Consider the following 18,232-nt stretch of genomic DNA (forward strand, 5'->3'; position numbering starts at 1 on the left):
ATATATAAACATTTTTACCCCCAAAGACCACAATTGAATTCATTATATCAAATTTCTAAGAGAAGAATAAGTTCATCCTCCCAAAAATATTCTCTCTCTGGATACTTGATGAAGAAAACTAGGGTTTCAAGTCAAGTTTCCAAGTTCATCGTTAATTGTAAGCTCTTGGAATTAAGGTATGATAGTATTCACCATCTTGGATACACCCGAAACAAACTTACTCATTTACGCCTTAGGATTGGCAACCATAGTAGGAGCATATCGATAAAATTGTGTGGACTTCAAAGTATAGTCCTTCATACTCATATTTCCTTGACGAAAGTTGATGAATTCAAGCACCTTTGCCTCCCTCATCTCAAGGGGAAAAAACTATCATGGAAAGCAACTTTTAACTTTTTCCTAGTAAGAGGGCATGCATCTTCCACCCTCTCTTCTTTCCATTGGTTTAATCATATTTGAGCAACACCTCTAAGTTGATAAGCAAACAATTAAACATTTTCCAGTGATGTCACTCCCATAATCATAAACGCGTTATACACTTGATCAATGAACTCTTGAGGGTTTTCCTCAAACTTAGAACCATGAAAATCCATTAGATTCTTTCTAATAAAGTCTCTAACTATAGTTACCGCTATACCCATATTTGGGTTCACGGAGACAAAAGATTCCCTATTATCTTGAGCCTTCATGGCTTGAGACAACACTTGAGAAGAAATCCTAAACCCTGCATTATTCACTTATTCATCCAAAGTTTTGACCAGAACTTGAGGAACTTGTGGAGCTTGAGGAAGACTTTCTTGTTTCACATTCTCTTTTGTATTTCTTCTAGCATATGCCCTTCCAGTTCCATATCCTGTAAAGTATCGGATAAAGATTAGGAGAAAGATTATAGATTTAAATTCTATCTAACGACTTTAGAGTAATAAAAGAAGTGGATTTTCCTCAACATCTTATACCGTGGCATTCATAAATGTGGCACACTTTAGAGACCCTAGGTGTAACCTGGCATATATAACCTCAAGATGCCCTAAAAAATCCACTTAGCACACATCATATAAGATAATAGAAATTTTTGAGAATTTAAAACACAATTTTAAAATATATGAGTTTTATAAAATGCAGCAGAAGTCTAACAATGTATCAAAGACATCTAATACATAAGGAGTGATCGAGACGTAACCCGTACATCACATTCAAATTGAAAATGTAAAGACCTAGGATTTATAGGTTCGGTCCTCGTAACATGATGTCTCACCAGTCTATAATATCTACTAAGTGATCCATAGTCACAGAGGTGCGAATTTGGACCATTGGAACCTACATTTGGGGAATGTAGGAAAGATTTTGTGTTAGTACAAAAATGTACCATGTATCATAGCAATGCATAAAATATAATATCATGGTAAAAGGGGACCTTTTCGTGACATGCAATGCCAAGATAAAGTATGAGATTAAAAAGTTAGAAAATATTCATCATAAAAACATGGTCAATGCTATCTATCATCTTTAAAACAATGGTGAGATACTTCAAAAAGTAAATTTTGTTAATTATAAGGGAGATTTCCCTTTAACCATGTAAGACCATGTGAACTATAAACATGGTATCCGATGTCTGCCTTACACCGAAAAGGTTGTCCCACTTTCCAAGGTAAGACCATAGACATCTAGATTATGTGGATCTACTAGCTAATGTCTATCTAAGACAACCATCATATAGCGTCACATAGGTATGGGATAAGGAAATTGATACTAGAACCCGATCTACTAACGAGAGAGATTCCATCTTAATATTATCTTGGTGCTAAGCATAAATACCACGGAATAGTCATTATCTTACTTGTCTTATTGTTATGAGGCATGGGTAATCACCACTTCCCTTATCATCCATGAAAATGTATAATTAAGCAACCAATCGTAGCTAGAGACTTCATTAGAATATCTATTATCTTGAATTAAAGTTTAGTTGAGAAAACCGTTCAACTCTAAGAAGCCTTATGTAAGACGATCCTTTCATAATCATCCTTCATGTGTATATGATAAATCTTTTTATAACACTACAAAATCAACAATGATACAATGTCAAAGTATCGATAAAACATTTGCATAACTTTCACAAAAAACATGCATAGTTTCATAAACTTATCTTTCATAGTTGAAAACCCACATCATATCATCATAGCTTAGAAAATATGGATTATTCATCCTTTCATGGGGATTAATCTCAAAAACAGGTAATTATCTCAATTCAAACATTATAATTCATAAAAACAATTAATTGGATCAATATTGAAAGGAATCATGACATGAAGAAAAACCCTAACTTCAATTGGATATTTCTAGCTTTGTAAATTGGAGAATTTAAGAACTCTATGGAGGAAAGATATCCGTAGATGAAGATTACCATACCTTAATGCCAAAATTTTTACTTCAAATGGTATAATTGGATACATGACTTAAAACCGTAAAATTCTTCTTCAAACTCTAGAGAGAGAAATATTTTAGACGATGACTTAATATTTTTTTGAGAGCTTGAGAGAATGAATGAATTGGTGATTTGGGGGTAAAAATATTGCACATAGGAGTTTGAGTAAATAACATAGTATTGAGTTAAAACAATTAGGTAACGACCTAAAAGTCCCTGTTAAAATAATTGTTGACATTGATAGTGGGGACCTATGGTCCATGGGTTCACCTACGGACTATCCTAGTCGACCGTCGATGGGCTCAAGAAATTTTTTTGGACCTTCAACTAACGGGACCCATATACGATCTACTGGTGAATATACGGTCTGTACATGGCCTCCGTAGGTCCAACGAAAACTTCGTAAAATCCTACTATGTCTGAGACTCACCTACGAGACCTACCTACGACTTGTGCATTTGACAATGGGCCGTCCTGGTGAACTGTATCAAAATAGTAAAACCTTGATATTTTAAAAATATTGGACTTTCCAATCACGATCCCATCTATTGTCTGTGGTCCAACCTACCGACCACTGGTGGCTTTGGCTGTGATGGTACCACAGTATCTGGAAAAACAAAAATTTCATCTGTTGGAATATGAGATGTTAAAGATTGATAATACTCAACTACACTTATTCGATTCTAAGTGTTGGCGGTCGCTAACAAGTATAAAGCCAACTAAATGTTGGGATCAATCCCACCGGGAATGATATGGTAAATAATTTAATTACTAAGTAAAATTGTTTTATAATGGTTTGTAGATGTAGACATTTTCACAACCATAAAGTAAATGTCAAGGTTTAAAAAATTAATGTCAAATGGGTGGGGGGTAACCAAATTATGACTAGTAAAATAGTGGAAATAAAATATAGAAGGTTTCTTAGGAGTTTGATAAATTGAACGCCAATTATGCAAAATGGGTGATTATTCATTACTAAAATTATTGCATCTCAATGGTAGGCAACACTTTGGATGCAGTAGCCATTTCTCAATCAATTATTATGAATCAAGCGAGTTCTTTTGAACCTTGACAAGAAAACCACCAATTAACAATCCATTACGTTAATCAATCTACTTTGTCAAGATAAATTGGAGGTGAGGTCTATTGGTGGAAAGGGATGAAGAAGGATATTGTGAAATTGCTAAGTGTATGTAGCACCTAGAAAATCTGAAGAAGGAAAAAACAAAAGAGAGAAGGTCAAACCACAGAGGGGTCCAGAGACCGTGAAGAGGACCATAGCCCGTCACCCTGCTCATGATTTTGAACCCATACATTTTGGATGACCATGGGCACCTAGATAACCCCTGCTATGTCACATAGACTGTGAGGTGGTCCATGAAAAGACGCACAAACCCCCACCACCAAGCTACTGTAAAGGACCACGATCGCCTAAATGGTCTATGGAGCTTCACACGGACCTCAAAGTCGTTCATAAAAGGGGTTGATAAGGTTTTGGAGTTTTGATTAACTTTAAATGATCATGGCTCTCAACATAAAATTAATTAGGTAGCCCATGACCTATCAAATTGATGGTCTTTGAGTCAACTTTTTAATGCCACAAAGTTTGCCTAATTCCGAGTCCAGAGTAAGCATTTATTACTGTTCTGGTGGGACATTGTCTGATAGGTGAAACTTCACGACCATCTGTACGGACCGTGAAGCCTTAGATTGCTTTTGAAGCCCTTCTTTTAAGTCACCCTGTTAGTTCTTAAGTTAGGGTCATTGTGGTCTTTTTCAAAAGTGGTTGATATCAAAACTATATTGTTTCAAACCCTATTTCAATGCCTATATATGTTAATTAAGCCCAAAAACTACGAATGTTAATTCTTTCTTCTAAATTCCCTAAACTTGACAAAATTTATCCTCTAAAAAAATCTTCTCTCTACATCAAGGAAGAAGAATAAGCTAGGGTACTTCAAGTTCAATTCTCCTTTCTTCATCATTGATTAAAACTTCAATCAATGTATGTATGAAATTCATCAGTTCACCCATTGAGCCCCATGTTTCTTCAATTCTCAAATTGAATCTCAAGATTTGATTAAATTTATGAAGAATCGTTAAAATAAGATGTATTTAGGAAGAAACTTAGCGCTATGAGTATGTGTTATGAAATTATGCATGTCTTTATGAAAGAAATGTTTATGACTCAAATAATGTTATAGATGAAGGGATCTTTATGTTCTATAGATCTTGGCCACTTGACATGAATGACATCTAGATTCCAAATGTCGTTCAATTATTTTCCTAAATTAGGTCTTGAATTGTGTGGTATACAGATATTCCATCAATGATTATCGATCACACTTTCATATTTATTTTCATTAGTAGTAGGACATTTCTAGTATGAAGTGAATGACTATGTGCCTCAAAAGCCATTATGAAAAGATCATGGATGGTGAAAGGTTTTCTCACGCATGGTCTACGAATCAATCATATGATACTTCTAGTTTGGATTGGTATCTTAATTGTAATTTTTGATGGATAATAAGATAAATAAGATTAATGACAATTCTATGGGATTTAAGCTTAGCCCTGTGAGGATATTTAGATTGAATCTCTCCTATAGCTTGAGGTCGGGTATCTAATAGCAATCTCCTTATCACATAACTATGTTCCCAAAAGGATGATCATCTTAGATAGATTTAGCTAGTGGATCCACGTGAGATATAACTTCATGGTCCTTACCCTGGGAAGTAGGACATCACTTTTCTTTTTGGGGCAGACACTGGATTTCGTGTTATAGCTCGCATGACATAAATGTTGATTAATGATAAACTTCCCACAAAAATAACTATGTTGATTTCTAATATTTATGTTGCTTACTTTATAATATAAAGATTCATAGACCATTTTCATGAAATTTTCTGAAATGATTTTACTATGTTTTAACTTGGTCAAGCATTTCATGTTTTTGATTATCCCTTTATGATCATGTCTCATGATTTATTTCATTTCCCTCATGCTTGGTACATTTTATGTACTAGCACATACTTTAGCCTACATTGTTTCTCTAATGTAGGATCTGTCGTTGCCACTCCGCATCTCCATGGCTAGTGATCACTTTAGTAGATTTGAAGATTAATGATTCCTCGTGTTCCAAGGACTGAATTATTTATTGCTTATTATCTTTATTTTTCTGTATTGTATGTGATTCGTGGGTTACATTCTAGTCAGTCTTAATGTACTAACTGACTTTGAGACTATATTAGACTTCCATTATTTTTTATCGAACTTCTTATGATATAAAACTAACCATTGAACTCTTTTGACTTCTATTATCTTTTATTATGTATGGTAAGTGACTCATGTAGGGCCTCTCAAGGTCCTATACATCATGTCATGTTTAGGTGTACTTTGGGTCATGACAGTGTCCAAATTGTTAAAAAAATTAATGTCGAACATCATAAGTCAAGAGGTATTTCATAGATATAAGTATCCTTACTATAAAATTGGAAGATTTGAATATCGAAATTATTGTTGGTTTACCCAACACATGGAAACAACATGACTTATTTGGGTAAAAGTTGATTGTATGACAAAGTCAAATTATTTCAGTCTCCTCATGGTTTCTTATTCAGTGGAAGACTATGCTAAGTTGTATCTAAGAGACATGCTTAGTTTTCATCAAGGACTACTATCCATTATCTTCGATCGTGGTGCCCAATTCACTTCTCAATAATTGAAGTCTTTCCAAAAGGGTCTTGGTACTCATATAAATCTTACTAGCGCCTTTCATTCTCAAATAATAGGGCAAGCGGAGCGTACAAACCAAACATTGAAAATATATTTTTGGGTTGTTTGATTGACTTCAGGGGTAATTGAGATGCTCATTTTCTTTTAATTGAGTTCGCTTACAATAATAGTTGTTAGGCAAGCATTGGTTTTGCTCTATTTGAGTTTATTTATGGTAGGAAGTTTTTATCTCCTAAAGGTTGGTTTGAAGTTTGTGAGATTTATTTAATAGGTCTGAAATGGTATATGATTCCAAGATTAATGTAACTTTTTGAATCAGCCACCCTCAACTTAGACTTTGACCTAATTCAAGGTGCACATGTCCAAGGAGGAACCACAACTAACAATCATTTAGGGAAGGTGAGTTAGGTGCATCGAAAGAAGTCGTCTACATTAGGCTCAAACATATGGATCAAGGGAAGCATTTTTTCTTTTGGTTGAATCATTTTGGGACTTAGTGGACTCATTGGAACAAGGGCCTATGATCATCTCCCAATTCCTAGCCTAGATTGTCTTAACAGGTCCAAAGGGGAAAGTTCTAGATTGGCACACAGTATGAATAAAACAGAATCATATCACACACTTGGCACATTATTTTATTGTCATATTATGGACTTACCCAGTTCAAGTTTTATCTTAAGTCATGCTATTATACCGGTTCTTTATTATGTCATATTAAGATCCAACACATTCAATTCATTTGGCCTATAAATATAGCATATTTGAAAAGAAATTGACAGGTACCAATTTCATGATCTTTATGCCATCATGCATTCATTCTTATACTTACTTCTACATATACAATCCTAAACATGTTGGTTAAGCATAAAAGTAAATAGCCCCTTGGGGAAAAATAACACGGGCATGAAAACCCCAATGAAGAAATATGAGTTGGGTTACTCAGACTTCACCCTATAACTCACCATCCATTTTCCCCATCCCTAACAATATAACGTTCAATTTCCTTTAATGCAAAAAAAGAAAAAGTGAAGCATAGAGTGAAGAAGACCCATGGCACAGATGCGCCACAACCTTATCAAACGGGTGGATTTAGTTTCTCGAAGCTCGTTGAATAAGCAATAGGGACGCTATCAGTAGCGCCCTCACCAATAATGGGAACACCTTCAGTAGTTCTCCTCGAATTAGAAGGACCAATGTCAACCTCTGGGCCCTCTGCTTCCACATCTCTTCATTAAGAATGGACTACCTCTGGGATGCCTTCAACTAATAACACTATTTATTCTTTAATCATTGAGCTTCCTCAATGTAGTGTGATCAAAGCAGTGTCGCTTCTTAACAACATTGGAATGAGCAAGTGGTCGCATAATGTCTCCAAATATGGTAGTCATCACCACCTCCCCCTCCTCTACCTCGGGTGCAAAATATGGTACCTCCTCAACAGGGGCTAATAGGGCATCAACATTAGCTCAGAGCCAAGCCAAATTTGTCTCAAAAGCAGTCACATCAATAGTAGGGGCAGGCCTCTCCAAAATGCGCAATACAAATCCATCCAGGTACTTATGAATTGTTTGAATCTTCCTATCAATCATTTTATCTATCCTAGTTTAAGACTTTTCAACAGAGCGCTTCATCCACGACCCATATGATGCAATAATATAGCCATCTTGGCCTCCAACTTCTGGACTCTAGCTAGAGGAATGATAGTGGACCATAAAGAGAGAGTGACTCAGGATGAGCTTTGGGCCTAGCTAAGTGCAGTAGAAAGTGGCGCCTATGCATTTGTAGCAATGGGACGAACGACAGTATCATCAACATGGATCTTCTCCACATTAACAACAAGGTCAGCATCCAAGGATGGAAGGTCAACTTGTGGCTCCATCCATGGTTCAACAAGATTGTCATCATCTCAAATGAGGTCGATGTCCACTGCCTCGGTCGCCTCAAGAAAAATGTCACATTGCTAAATAAGTACTAAAGCCTCCTTGCACAGATGGAAAGTCAGACACGAGAAGCGAAAACTAATGGTGGTCTTAAAATCCCTATCATGGATCTCAGCAATCAGAATGTGGGAGAAATCAAGCTCCAGCCCTTCCATCATATCTGTTATCATCACGATTTGGTCTCATGTAACAAAATTTTCCTCACGAGTAGGGCACAGTCTAGTACTTACTGACCAAAATAACTTGGCAACGAAGATTGTTCACCCACTCAGTACAATTCCTATCCTTAGCAATATGATGTTCCATGCAACGAAGAAAAATCTCTCTCTAATAATCCTCTCCAAAAATTTCCCTTTTTGAGCAACGCTTATCATGTAGTCATACTCCGGCGTATTAATAAGTAGAGTGTGGACTGGGCAATAGATGAACCAATGGATAGTAGCCTCAGATATGTTGGTGGAGAAATTTTGCACCAAGGTAGCCTAAAGTGGGGGCTGAGCTATGCGCTTGTCCCATTTAGATATAGAATTACTTAGGGTGACGGAAGAGGAAGCATAAAAATCTCTAGTCATATCTTCGTCGTATTTCCCTGGGCTCCATGACATGCATTCACAATTCTGCCTCCTGAATAGCTCCTCAATAACGGGAACTGTATGGAGACTCCCTGTCAGAAGCTTACACTCATCAATAATGATCCTTGCTTTCTTCATGTGTTCATTCAGCATAGTGTCATTCTCATATATTTGATACTACCCGTAATGCACCACCTGTTTGGTTCCACAGTATTAGGGGTTGGTTCAGCTCTAAGTGGTACAAGATCATCAAATGAAGATGATGAAGCAGAATCATTACCAGAACAGAAGCAAAAATGCGACTCACCTACGGATGAAGCCCCCTCCTCAGACTGGGGGCAGTATCCTCTCACTAGATGAGAGAACCTGGTCAGATTCTTCGTGGTCCACGGTGAAGTAGGGGATCATCTGCTAGTCTTCCAAACGTACACTTGATCGTTGTCCTTATCTAAGAGATGTGGGGAAGGGACAACAGATTTGGACTTGATCTTTCGTGAGTGTACAAAAGTTTTCTTTGGATCCATGGTCCATGTGGAAGCTTAGTTAGTACCCAAAGGACACAAAAATACCCAAGAAATTTTTTTGGAACACCAACTCAAAATTGAAAAATGTCCATGTAGTAGCTGGAATTGTGACCCACGGTGGGTACCTACGATTCGTCGATGGAATGACGGCTTGTTGGTCTCCTCCATAGGTCAACATAGAAATATTTCATTTGCAGATGGGGAACCACAGATGTGCATAACGGTCTATCAATAAAACAATGAATCGTAGTCCACATCCTTGTTCAAGACTTAACCAAAATATCGTGGGCTACCGATCCACGGATCCTTACCTACGGTCCATGTGTGGAAGTCGTTGATCACTATTTTTCCGGGAATAAGACTTCAACTTTTATTCAACCCATAAGTTCAACAATTACTTAATCAAACTAAGTATAACTATGCATTTCAACATAATATATGGTAGTTGATCATCCGTATGGTTGTGCTCATGCATTTACTTTAAGTTCACCACAGAAAACATTTAACAACCTTAAGTCAAAACATTAAACTAGACCCATAACCCTAACTAGTTCAATAAATTCAACAACACACTAACATACCATCATTCCAAGATTGTTTCTAAACTAAATTCAACATTTTAACTAGTAACTTAACACCCCCAAGGTCAAGTTCATCGTTGTGACTCCTATTTGAAACAATAAAATATTCAAATTTTAGGAGGAATCGATTTACCTAACAAGTAAGTAACGATGGTGTGAGTGTGTCAACAAGTAGAAACGCTCTAAAACAATGTTGACACTGAATCCAGACCTTGAACCCTTTTGGGGAGAAAATGGAAGGAATGGACTTTAGGAGTGATTAGGAATGAAAAGTGAGAGAATTATGGATGTAATGGAGACTTTTAAGGTGGTATGATGGGGTAAATGGAGGGTTCAAAACGATTGGCTATAAAAAATGGGAGTGGGAAAAGAATTTGAAAAGATGGGTTTTATTTATTGGGGGTCCAAATCGGGTCAAACAAAAACTAACTTGGACCCATGAGACCCTGTCGACGGTCCCTGGTCAATCTACTGTCTAAAAATGGGTCCATAGGTCCCTCTAAGACTTGGAAAAAAATTAGAGACTTACCTGGGATCTATAGATGCCATCCAAGGTCCGTGTATTGACAATCGGACCGTCGATGGGAGCCCTAAACCATAGCAACAATTTATTTTCATTAGATTTGGCCATTTCATCCTTGCACATGTAGCAACTTTTGAGACCTTCTTTTTACATTATATTGAAACTTTTTAGAAATGGATCCTATTATATATTTAGACTATACTAACCAGAACAAATTAATAAACACCTATCTACGAATCTACAAAAATTAAAAAAAATAACGAAGAAAAACTCCTATATCGAAAAGAAAATCCTATATTTGTCTAGATTGTACATCTTAGGTTTCCTTCCAAGATGCGCTTGATTTAATGTTGTGGAACGATGAATAAACCTTCATTACTTAGACTTTGTCAAGATAACAACCCTCTATCACTTTGTTTACACTCTCAGAATTTCCCACGTAGATTTTTATTCTGTCGGTTCACCTTGAACCTTGTTCCTTTACTTTTTGAGCTCAACCGCTCCATGTGGGAACAGTAGGGTTACTCTGAATGGTCCGGTCAACTAGACTTGAGTTTCTAGAAACCATCTCAACCTTGAGTTTAATAACAATACGAGATAACTAGGAGTAAATTCGCGTTTTTAGTCTTTTGCTCATGGTGCTTCTTCATTTTATCCTTGCACAAGGCTGAAATCCCATATGATTTTAGGTGAATCTCATCAAGATCGTCTATGTCATCAATATTGTCACTGTAAAACTTAATTGTGACCGCTCATAGTACATCGACGCTTAACTTCTCCTCAATACACACTTTAGAATTTTGCTCCACAATATGATTTACCACCGCTAATGACTTAAGATCATTGTCCTGCTTCATAGACCTACAAATGTTAAAATCACCTCCTCATTGTTGAATTGGAAATTAATCTTTCCTCTCTCCATATAGACCAATGCACGTCCATTAGAAAGAAATAGTCTCCCTAAGATAATGGGAACCTCAAGGTCAACCTTATGATCAAGTATCACAAAGTCCGCCATAAAAATGAACGAACCCATTTTCACAATGATATCTTGGAGTACTCCAATAGGCATCTTCACAATTCTATCATCCACAAGTAAACGCACCGCAGTTTGTCTTGGAGCTCCTCAACCCAATTTTCTTATAATTTGACAATGGCAACATGTTAATGCTTACACCTAAAACACAGAAAGCCTTCGTGAAGTGCAACTTATCAATGGTACAAACAAGGATAGTGAAAGGTCGAGGATCCTCTTTCTTTTGCACAAGTGACTTCGTAGAATGGCACTACAATGTTGCAACCTCTCATCAACCTCAAAACTGACACCCCTCTTTTTGGTCACCTAGCCTTCTTAAATTTTTCATACCCAGGCATTAGCTCCAAAGCTTCTATCAACGGAACATTGATGGAAATTTGTTTCAACATAGTTATGACCTGAAATTTTCCTTCTTCATTCTTTGGTACTAACTTCCGTGGAGAGGGAGGTTAAGCGTAGGCATGGGAACAACTTGTTGAGTCAACTCAACCTCATTTACTGTAGTATTTTTCGACTCTCCAGTAATCTCAATCTCATCCACATCTTTTTCTACCATTGTTTCATCCTCAGATTGCATGCGTGGATCAAAAGTTTGTTTTCTTCTATGAGTTGTGATTGCCATATAATTCCCATCATTTTTTGGATTCTTAATGGTGTTGCTAGGAAGTGTGGCGTGGATTTGCAGTAGTAGACAACTGACTAAAATGTTGCTAAAGTTCTTGATTGACATTGCATGGGCATCAACTTTCTAACCAATCTCGGAAAACTTATTACGCGTCTCTTTCACATTTTTATCAGTTAAATCAAACCTCATCATAATCTTTTGTATCATGTATTCCATGTGAGTTATACTATTACCACCCTCCTTATTACCAGATTATCTATTACCAGTTAGAACATAGGGCCTAGTTCTCTCATTTTCGTTGTCATAGCTGTTCTGATTGTAGTTGTTATCACGGTTGTAGATCCTATCCGAACATGGTTTCTCTCTCGATTGTAGTTTCCATATTTGTAACCTTTGTTTCCTTGACCATGGCGCTAATTAATCGCATTGGGCTTTGGTATGGAAACCCCCCGTCTAATCATTCACTAAGTTCGCATACTTCTCATACTAACATTTCTCAACTGGTGGTGGTGGAGTTCTAGTTTTATAATTTACCACATGCACCTTTTCTGCATTTCCACTCACATGTTAATACCAAGCCCAGTTTTATTCTTATTTGAGAAATCTCGTCAATGTCATCATTGGCTTGGCTTGGTGTAGTTTGGACTGCGAATGTGCTTCTAATAGTATTTTCCTTTCTAGTCCTCCATGCCTTATTGTTTTGGGAAATCTTCTCTAGTTTTTCAGCAATCTCCTAAACAGTGCACTCACCATATGATCCTCCAGCAATAATATCAAGCACAACCTTTCCATTGTCATGGGGACCTCTGTAGAATACTCCTTCAATGACTCATAATCTATGTGGTGATTTGGAACACTTTTTACGAACGCAAAAAGCCTATCCCATGAACTGCTTACGGACTCTCCAGGTAGTGCTTCAAAATTATGCAATTTATCCTTTTGATTTGACTTCTTAGACACCGTAAAATACCTCGTTGTTAACACCTTGTACAATTGGTCCCACGTATGATTCGAATTGTATGACAGCTTAGAAAACCACACTGCAACATCACTAGTCAATGACAGAGGGATAAATCTCTAACCTATGACATTCATATCCAATTTTGGCCATCCCACATAACTTTTATATAAAATTTTCAATTTATCCATGTGATCATATGGATCTTCCAAATCTAAACTAGAAAAAAACCCTCTTGTTGTAAGCATTTGAATAAGAGTGTTGGTCACCAAATGTATGCCCTGGAAGTAGAAGAGGAAGAGAAATAGGCCTTCCCAATTCAATTGTACTGTAGTCTACACTATAGTTATCAAGAAACCTCGGTGCTGGCAAATTTTGTACCCTCTCTGCATCTCCGGTTAGATTACCACCATGAACCTAAGCGGGCACATAACAACCCAGGAGGCTGTAATTCATCTCCTTTCTTGTGACCTTCTCTAATTGGATTATTGTGTACCTATAGATTTTCAATATTTTTCAGAGTCTGTCTTAGTTCAGGATCGTAGGGGATCAAGGGTTTGCCTCGACTCTGTGTACATGGCATACACTAGAGTTGGAACCTGTAGAAAACAAAAACAAAACAAAACATAAAATCAGGAAACACTTGACTAAAGTTCAATATTTTAGTATTAATCTAAAAGTCATATTCCCGGGCAGCGGCACCAAAATTTGATAAGCTCAAATTACACCTCTATTAAAGAAGCATAAGTGTTCCCTGTCAAATAAAGAACTCAACTTGTAGGTTGGGGTCGATCCCACAAGGAATATGGTTTAGACTTAAACTTAACTCACTATATCTCTTTTTAGTCAAACTATTTTCGGGAAAATTTAACAGGGGGATTTTATAAGTAAGTACCAAATTTGAATGCTTAAGTAACACGTAATCGAAATTCAGACTTTCGTTTATCAATATGAGAAGGAAACCATGGTATATGTGCTCCCCATAAACTCTTAAAACAGTAATCCTAATGATAGTAATTTTCCTAGTGTTTTACATCCAAAGTTGGTAAATTAAGTATCCCTAAGTTATTGGTCCTCCAAGTAAGGAATTTATCCACGCAACTTGGTTAGTCTACGTGTGTATACTTTACTAACCCTTATAGTTACCTGAAATTAGTCATTGTATCAATGTAGTTTAGTTTTCACTCTCACTTCAATTCAAGCATTGACTAAATCTCTGTTGTATAATCCTTTTCTCATTCCTTACCTCCTTGGTCCTCCAAGAAGGAACGAGATGAGTTGAACCATATTCAAGAATTATTTAATTATTATTCATACTTTGTTGACTGCTCTTGGTTCCCACAACCTTATTTGTGGATTTAGCTATTCATGCTTGACAGTTCACAATTCATAATTACGTTAGAAGAATTCATGAACTTATAATGAGAACAAATGAAAACCCAAATCTTGAATTTAAATTCAAACTAAAAATCGTATAAACCACCTTTAAGAAATTAAATTGTTAAATGTTTGCAAGTAATTTCAAAAGACAAAACTAAAACCTTACAATAATGTCTAACCCCCCAAAATGGAATTTACAACTAATATTTATAGAAAACAAATCCTAAACCAACTAGGAACAAAAAATAAGGAAAATTAGTCTAGGACATGGTTTCGGCTGGCGGCTTACCTATGGATTGTGGTTCCACCTACGGTCTGTGGTTTGCCTCCATGGACCAACACTTAGAAATAAATCAAATACTAGAACTTCAACTCTCTGAACCAAAATGACGGATGTACATGAGGGGGCTGACACGCTCAAATTTAATTCTTAAAAAGAAGTAAAAGTGGTCGCATCAAGTAAACCACCCAACTAGTAAGGTTGGGATAGTTCCCACAAGGAAAATGGTTCATACTTAACTTTATTCTATTATTACTTCTATTTAGTCAATTATTTCCTGGAAACAAATAACTAAAGGGGGTTTTGATTAATAAAAGCAATTAGCTAAATTAAAGTAAACAAGTGACAGGTTCAAGTATTGGAGTTTAATTAAGTAATGAGAGTAACTAGGGTATAAGTGTTCCCCACAGGCTCCCTAACTCAGTAATTCTAGCTATAACAATCCTTTCCTAGTATTTAACATGCAAAGTGGTAAATTAAGTATCTCTAAATCCTTGGTCCGGCATCTAGAGAATTTACTCCGCACCTTGGTCCGGCTACGTGTGTTTCTTTACTAAATCTTATTTTTACCTCATATTAAGCATCATATTTGATATTTGACTAAGTTGTAACTTCGTACCAACCGACACTATCCTATTAGATAGTATACACTAAATCTATGTTGATAATTCTTTTCCTATTATCTACCTCCTTGGTCCGGGAAGTAGCAATAGGACGAGTTCTAACGTTGGCCATCCTTTAAAAACACTTGTAAGCGAACTAATTAGCAACACATGCAAGACACTATTCTAGAATTGTTATTTTAGCTAGATTTTACCTTGTTATTTACCCTTGGTTCGGACAACCCTAGTTATGGAGTTTAGTTACCCATGCTAATAATCACACAATTCATATTGATAATATAAGAATTCATGCACTTACTTTTATGAGAATGAAGAAACTCCAGAAGTTCACTTGAATAATTCACAAAAAACTCCAACAATTGATTCTGGAATAGTATGATCAAATACCAAAATTAAGAGTTCAATACTTAAACAAGAGAAATAAAAACTATCCAAAAGTCTAACCCCCAAAATGAGTTTTTCGAACTATTTATAATAAAATCAAACCTAATAAAATAAGGACTCTATTTAAGGAAAATCTGTCCAAAAGGCGTTAAAATCGACGATCCCTGCGACGGACCGTCATGGACACGACTGACCATTGTGGGCTCCGTCGTTCCATACTTGGAATGATTTTCTGCTGCTTTCTTCATCAACTTTCTGTTAACCTCAACGGACAGATATGACAGACCGTTGCAAGAACGACGGTCCTTCGAGGGAAACTTCTTGAAATTGGGTACTGGAACTACTCTCTAACAACCACAACGAATATGCAGGACGGATCGTCATGGCTATGACAGTCCGTCATGAGCTTCCGTAGTCCCAAACTTGGTCATACTTCCCCAACTTCCTTTAGCAGCCATTTTCTTCTCACTAAGGTGCCACCTACGGACCGTAACATTCACGACGGACCATCGTGGGATCCGTAGGTGGTCACTTCTGCAATTTCTGCTCAAATCCTCTACGTTCTCTTTTGGACAGATTTCCTGCAAATAAAGAGAAACCTACATCAAAAATCAATACAAAAAAGGCTTTAGACACACACTAAACTTAAAGAAAAGACATTAAAAGTACCGTGAAACCACGGTACATCAACACCCTCAACTTAAATTCGTTGTTTATCCTCAAGCGACGCAGTATGACTCACTACAAAATCTTTGTCCAAGAGTATCCGTCTTTTAACTTATGCAATCATTTGGCTATCAATCCTGATTATTCTCATTATGTTCATGCATGCTATCACTATTAGGCTTGAATTATGTGGATCAGACCATGACACAGACTCACCACAACTTGACATCTATCCTCTTCGATCTCTCACCTAGGTGCTAATTATTTTTTGTATTGCAACTATTGTCCTTACTTCAAAATAACATCCTCATTTTTCACATAATGATTTTAGTTTGAATATAAGTATTACTTTTCAACACTCGCTCTTAGAACAACTACACAACTCATTTATACATATTGCCATAGGCTTACCCTTATTTTCACTGCTTTAATTTAGCCATAACAACTCTTAAGATCATGATAGGACTTTCTTAGCTTATAACATAGGCTCAGGATCAGGTAGGGTATATTTATGTATATTTTAGTGACTTTTTGCCCTCTTTTACATATCGGTTAAGCGTCCTACCTTTTTATCATTTTATTTCGCCCTTTTTCTTATATTCTTCCACCTTGCTATTTTCCCTTCTTTCTTCTTTTGGGTAAGTGACTTTTTTCTTTTCTTGATTGTATTTATTATATATATTTTTTTTCACTTTTCTTTTAACTGGTTCTTGAGTCACTTTTCTTTTGTTCTTTCTCTCTCTTTGTTCTTTCAACCCTACTTTCTAGAGCATTTCTCATCATAGCGACCCTCAACTCATGGCTTTGCCATGATTCAAAGTACACAATACCCAAAGTTGGGTGAGGTCCATGACAAGGTTGTTTTCAGCATTAGCCCCGCTCAACTTATGCTTTCGGCATAAGCTGAGGTGCACATGTCCAAGGAGGGACCGGGTCCAACACATTGTTACCAGAAAAGATCAGTTGGGGTGAAAAAGAAAGGCCTATTTTAAGCTCAAATCATTTAGATCAAAAAGGTATTAATTTCATCTGGTTTTCTGTTATTTAGGCTATAGATTGGCTATATTGAACAAGGGCATGTGATCCTGTCCTAATTGTCTATTACAGCTTACTTTTAGCAAGACTAACCAGGCAAGTTCTAGCTCAGTAAAAATAGTGGACTATTCAAATTTTCCTCACACTCACTTGACATCTCATTACTCTACTAGATTATCAGACACCTAGTTCGAGTCTTATACTTAGGGTCATGCAGTGGTGTATCTTTATGTCATGCTTAGAGCCACACATTTAACAATTACTATGCCTAGTCATGCATCATTTTCATTATATCAGGATATCATTTCTGTTTTAGCAATCATGCTTCAGAGTTATACTAGTACACAAGATATAGACATGTCGGTTCAACAATAAAAATAATCAGTCTCTTGGGGAAAAAGAACATAGGCAAGAAAAGCCCAAAAGAGGATCGTGAGTTGGGTTACTCGGACTTTACCCTAGCACTCACTCTCCATTTACCCCACCCCCAACAAAAAGATATGCAATTGTACCCAATGCATAAAAGAATCCAGAATAATAAAGTGGTAGCTGAAGCAAACCTGAGGTGCAAAGCGCCGTCGATCAACAAGCTGGTAGGTCCGGTGTCCCAGAACCCACTCCTTTTGTAGTCTGGACACCCTCAGTACTGTCCCCAGCATCAACAGCACCCTCAGTAGTGCATCTCTCAACAATGACAGCACCATCAGTAGTGCTCTTCTCTGCCTCAACAACTCTGGAGCTAGACGCCCTAGCAGCCAACTCAATGGCCCTCAACTGACGGGCCTCCTCATCAGCAATCGAGATTCTCCTTACATCCTCCAACTCTCAGCGCTTTCTCTTCTGTGACCTAGCCTCATCCTCATTTCGACCTCTACGCCTCTTGGCATACTCTCTGCTGGAGGTGGTGGCACTGCAGCAGTGGAGAATAAGCCGCCAAAATAGTATCCT

Source organism: Solanum pennellii, chromosome 11, assembly GCF_001406875.1.
Source record: "Solanum pennellii chromosome 11, SPENNV200".
Classification (NCBI taxonomy): Eukaryota; Viridiplantae; Streptophyta; class Magnoliopsida; order Solanales; family Solanaceae; genus Solanum; species Solanum pennellii.